At 42.9% G+C, this 5,976-nt stretch overlaps 1 pseudogene; it reads left to right on the top strand.

Annotated features, from left to right (window-relative positions):
* Positions 1-436: 436 nt before the first annotated feature.
* Positions 437-2,178, top strand: LOC124025694 (annotated as a pseudogene).
* Positions 2,179-5,976: the final 3,798 nt, after the last annotated feature.

Genomic DNA, 5,976 nt, shown 5'->3' on the forward strand with positions numbered 1-5,976 from the left:
TGTGTTATCATTTTCGTGCTAATGGAAACTGCATGGAGAAAACAAACACATTTTATCGCTTTATATTGGCGAACTTTCACTTGTGGGTTCTCCATTGACATGCCCGGGGCCAATAGGATCCCCCAGCGCCTCCTCTCGGAACCAAACGGTCCTTGTATGGGCAGTGACGTAGTGGCGCATTCACTGCCCCACTGATAAATACATACTACTGCTGCTCGTGCTGCTAGGATCCGTCATTCACTAAACAGCCTGATGATCTGGAGAGCGTAGAGTCGACTATAGAGGTATCCACACACGCTCCAGATTGTGTTAACTTCTCCGGACAGGTTATCAGATGTTTCAGTGTAGGATAGAACTGTAAGGTCACACATACTCAACCAGCCGGTTTAAAATACCGTTTTAACCCTGGAAACAGCGAGAAGCCGTTAGTTAAATGATGACGGCTAAAACTTTAGAGAAAACCCCGGTTTCTCTGGTGGGTATGTCCACCCTGTCTCTGATTCCATCTACTCTGTGGATCATGACAGTCTGCCGCCCGGGGTGGCATTCTTCCTAACGCTGATTTAGGAGGCCACTACCACGACCATCTTAGCGGAGCTCCAGGTAAGCGTTGTTTTGATATCATGGGGACCTTTAGAGAATGCAAATATGTGCTGTGTTGGTTATTGGAGAGGAAAACACACCGGCTGCTACTACTTATAGGTTATAATATTATGCATAATGTTTGGATATTGCATTTTTTTTTTCATCTTAGCCAAGAGATTTTGGAAATATTTTTGAATTAATGTTGTGGGACAAATGTATGTCTGGATATTTGTATCAATGGTAATAAAAACATGTTATGTTTTAGAGACACATGGCTAGAGTTACGCACTTTTCCCCAAAAAAGCTTCTGTATGAAAGTAAAACGGCACCTTTTGAAAAGTTGAATGAATGACCGGTGGGTAAAGGATGCGAGCGCGCAGCACGCACCAAACACTGTGCGCACGAGAACGGACCTGCAGCATGTTTTTTTTAAAGCTCTGATTTGTTTGTTTCGTGGGGATTATCTGCTAAGATGTCTCTTCTCTATCTTCCAGATGGCTTGATGAGTGGCGATATGAGCTAGGAGAAACGCCTCTCGACCTTGTCTTACTCTAGCTTCTCCCAGCCCTAGCCATCGGAACCAGACCTTCACCTACATGGGAAAGTTCTCCATCGACTTCAGTATCCCGGTAACTGGAACCCTGAGGGCGTCATCAACATTGTGAGTGTGGGGATCCTGGGCATGACCCAGCCATCTTCCGCCTCCCTCCTCCTCGGCGCCCCTCCGGCTCTCCCGCCATTTCTCCTCCACGCTCAGCTGCACCATGGCCCAGAACCAGGCCGACATGGGAGCACCACCTCTACTCTTCCCCGCCTCTCCCTACGGCTGTGGAGGTCTACCAGACCCGTCGGCTCTCTCCACCGGCCCGGCATTCTTACCCGCCGCCGTCCTACTCCTCCCCTAAGCCCAACACAGACTCGGGTCTCTTTCCCCATCATCCCAGACTATGCTGGGTTCTTCCAGCCGACCTGTCAGAGGGACATGCAGGCCATGCCTGACCGCAAGCCCTTCCCCCTGCCCACTGGACTCCTTTAGAGTACCCCACCTCTGACTCCCTGAACACTATTAGAACTTTACATTAGGTGGGCCGGTCTCGGATGGACCCAGACTCCCCACCGCGTACAGCCCCCAGAACTCCCCTGAGACCCATCCTGCGGCCCAGAAAATATCCCAACAGGCCGAGCAAGACCCCGGTCCATGAGCGGCCGTACCCCTGCCCAGCGTGGGAAGGCTGCGACCGGCGGTTCTCTCGGTCTGACGAGCTGACCAGACACATCCGGATACACACGGGACACAAACCGTTCCAGTGCCGGATCTGCATGAGGAACTTTAGCCGCAGCGACCACCTCACCACGCACATCCGCACGCACACCGGAGAGAAGCCCTTCGCCTGTGATTTCTGCGGCCGAAGTTCGCGAGGAGCGACGAGCGCAAAAGACACACCAAGATTCATCTCAGACAGAAAGAGAGAAAATCATCTACTGCGCCATCAAACAACACGAACTCTGATCGCTCCGGTACCGGTTCTATAAGCACATCTGGCGGAGTCTGCCCTCCAGCACGGGACAGCTGGCGGGATGCCCTCGCGGGCGGTATAGAACACACTATAGCCAATAGGTTTATGGAATAAATATTTAGAAACCTTTGACGAACTAAAGACAATAGAGATTGAGGTTTAATTTTTGGAAGCTGCAAGTTAAAAACATAATATGGAACGAACTTTTACATGCAACCGCATAATTCTCTTCATGCGTAATTGCGCATCATTCCGGTGCGCGCCAAACGTTCCCACGATGTATCCTCTTAGTTTGGTGGCTGAGAGAAACGCACTTTGTTTGCATAGCCTACTGAAGTCAGTCAAGTTAATAGACAATACTTTTAACACGTGGCTGCCTATATTCAGGTATCAGGGAAGAAACATGTTGAGGATGAATATCAAGCACATTTACACTGACGCGCCAATAGGCTACAATTACACAACGCTGCATGGAAAGAACGATATATTTGCAATCATTTAGAAAGAAAGGTGTTTTAAATTATTTTACTAGACAAAATGTGTCCATTTTAACATGTTCATTGATTGTATTTCCCCTGTTGTGCCTCGTTTCACACGTTATTTTTTTGTACATTGTCAATACAAGGACGATTTAATGAATTGTACATTTTGTCATTTAATATCAAAGTTTGATTATATGTATATTTTTGTACACATTGTGCCGTGTAACTATGGAAAGTGTTGTGGTTTATGTCTAACAATAAGGAATGTAAATAATTGAACTCAACCCGACTTGACATTTGTTTTTCGTGAATGTTTCCGACTCATATTAAATGTTAATATTGATTTTAAAAATCTCAATGGCCTCCAGAAAGCCTGGTTATTTTTTGTGAACTAAAACAAATAAAGTAAACTCTGAACAACATGAATATAATGTAATATTATTGAAAGTACACTAGAAGGGGTGGGCATGGTAATCCCTGTGTAACGTCAGTCTGATGAGTCATGCCTTCACAAGGCTGCTCCCACTCACCGTTCATCCGTCCTGTTCTGATGTTGTGCTTAACAACAACTAGAACAGGAAAGATCTTTACCGTTGTTCATGTAGAGATCTATACACACAGGACATCCAATAATAATAATACGTTAAATAAAGGTTCAAAAAACAAAAACAAATCTAAAGTATATACTTTGATCATCCAAAACTAATGCCGGTAGTCTGATCAACATTAATATCTAATGCCGGTAGTCTGATCAACATTAATATCTAATGCCGGTAGTCTGATCAACATTAATATCTAATGCCGGTAGTCTGATCAACATAATATCTAATGCCGGTAGTCTGATCAACATTAATATCTAATGCCGGTAGTCTGATCAACATTAATATCTAATGCCGGTAGTCTGATCAACATTAATATCTAATGCCGGTAGTCTGATCAACATTAATATCTAATGCCGGTAGTCTGATCAACATTAATATCTAATGCCGGTAGTCTGATCAACATTAATATCTAATGCCGGTGGTCTGATCAACATTAATATCTAATGCCATGGTCTGAGCAACATGAATATCTAATGCCGGTAGTCTGATCAACAATAAAAAGAACAAAGAGTTGAGTGAAACCACGGAATATAGCAACATCTCATGTACAGTAGATTTTTAAACTGTTTTGATCGTAGACAACCGTTGAATGACAGACACACATAACAGGTTGATACAGTAAAGGCCACTTTATAGATCAACAGAACGCAACAGTCAGAAAAGGTTAGACATTCTACCTGCCACCTAAAGATTTGTCATGAAACATACATGAAACATATCCATGAGACAGTAGATCAGAGCTTCCCCAACACCAATCAAACGATAGGTCAACAACTTTAAACTGAGTTATATGTCACCAACAAACTGTCTGTCAAAGTCATTTGTGTCATGGTCAAAACATATTGATGCAGTAGTAGCTAGAAGGGAAGAAGTCTGTCTATAATAAGGCGCTACTCTGCCTTCTTAAACAACACTATCAACAAGGCCCTAGTTTTGTTTGCACTGGGACGACTGTTCAGTCATGTGGTCAGGTGCCAGGCCAAAGAGGGACTTAGGAAAATTACAATTGTCTCAGAACAGAGCAGCACAGCTGGGCCTCTAATGTACACGGATAGCTAACATTAATAATACATGTCAATCCTCCTGGCTCAAAGTGGAGGAGAGATTGACTTCATCACAACTTGTATTTGTGGGAGGGGGTATTGAATGCACCAAGCTGTCTGTTTAAACTACTGGCACACAGCTCAGACACCCAACATACCCACAAGACATGACACCAGAGGTCTCTTCACAGTCCCCAAGTCCAGAACAGACTATGGGAGGCGCACAGTACGACTACATGGAACTCTATTCCACAGTACTACATAGAGACATGACTACATGGAACTCTATTCCACAGTACTACATAGAGCCATCACTACATGGAACTCTATTCCACAGCACTACATAGAGACATGACTACATGGAACTCTATATTCCACAGTACTACATAGAGCCATCACTACATGGAACTCTATTCCACAGTACTACATAGAGACATGACTTCATGGAACTCTATTCCACAGTACTACAAGCAAGACATGACTACATGGAACTCTATTCCACAGTACTACATAGAGCCATGACTACATGGAACTCTCTATTCCACAGTACTACATAGAGACATGACTACATGGAACTCTATTCCACAGTACTACACATAGAGCCATGACTACATGGAACTCTATTCCACAGTACTACATAGAGACATGACTACATGGAACTCTATTCCACAGTAGTACATAGAGCCATGACTACATGGAACTCTATTCCACAGTACTACATAGAGCCATGACTACATGGAACTCATTCCACAGTACTACATAGAGCCATGACTACATGGAACTCTATCCACAGTACTACATAGAGCCATGACTACATGGAACTCTATTCCACAGTACTACATAGAGCCATGACTACATGGAACTCTATTCCAGATCAGGTAACTGATGCAGCAGTAAAATCAGACTTAAACATGGGTAAAAATACACCTTAGTGGAACAACAGGACAGAGAAGACACACACACACACACACACAGGTACAGACACATATACAGTGGAGCAAAAACGTATTTAGTCAGCCACCAATTGTGCAAGTTCTCCCACTTAAAAAGATGAGGCCTGTAATTTTCATCATAGGTACATCAATCCGTTATAGACAAACAAATAGAGAAAAATTAAGAAAATCACATTGTGGGATTTTAATGAATTTATTTGCAAATTACAACATCTACCCCTGCAGCAGGGCAGCTCTAACAGACTGGAGTTAGATGATACTGACGATACTGACGTTACTGATTATACTGATTATACTGGACGATACTGATTATACTGACGATACTGATTATACTGACGATACTGATTATACTGACGATACTGATTATACTGACGATACTGATTATACTGACGATACTGATTATACTGACGATACTGATTATACTGACGTTTGACGATACTGATTATATTATGATACTGATTATACTGACGTTACTGATGATACTGATTATACTGACGATACTGACGATACTGATTATAATTGATTATACTGATTATACTGATTATACTGACGATACTGATTATACTGATGATACTGACGTTACTGATGATACTGATTGACGACGATTATACTGACGATACTGATTGATACTGACGTTACTGATTATACTGACGATACTGATTATACTGACGATACTGACGATACTGATTATACTGACGATACTGACGATACTGATTATACTGACGATACTGACGATACTGATTATACTGACGATACTGACGATACTGATTATACTGACGATACTGACGATACTG

The sequence above is a fragment of the Oncorhynchus gorbuscha genome, unplaced genomic scaffold (assembly GCF_021184085.1).
Source record: "Oncorhynchus gorbuscha isolate QuinsamMale2020 ecotype Even-year unplaced genomic scaffold, OgorEven_v1.0 Un_scaffold_2353, whole genome shotgun sequence".
NCBI classification, from domain to species: Eukaryota; Metazoa; Chordata; class Actinopteri; order Salmoniformes; family Salmonidae; genus Oncorhynchus; species Oncorhynchus gorbuscha.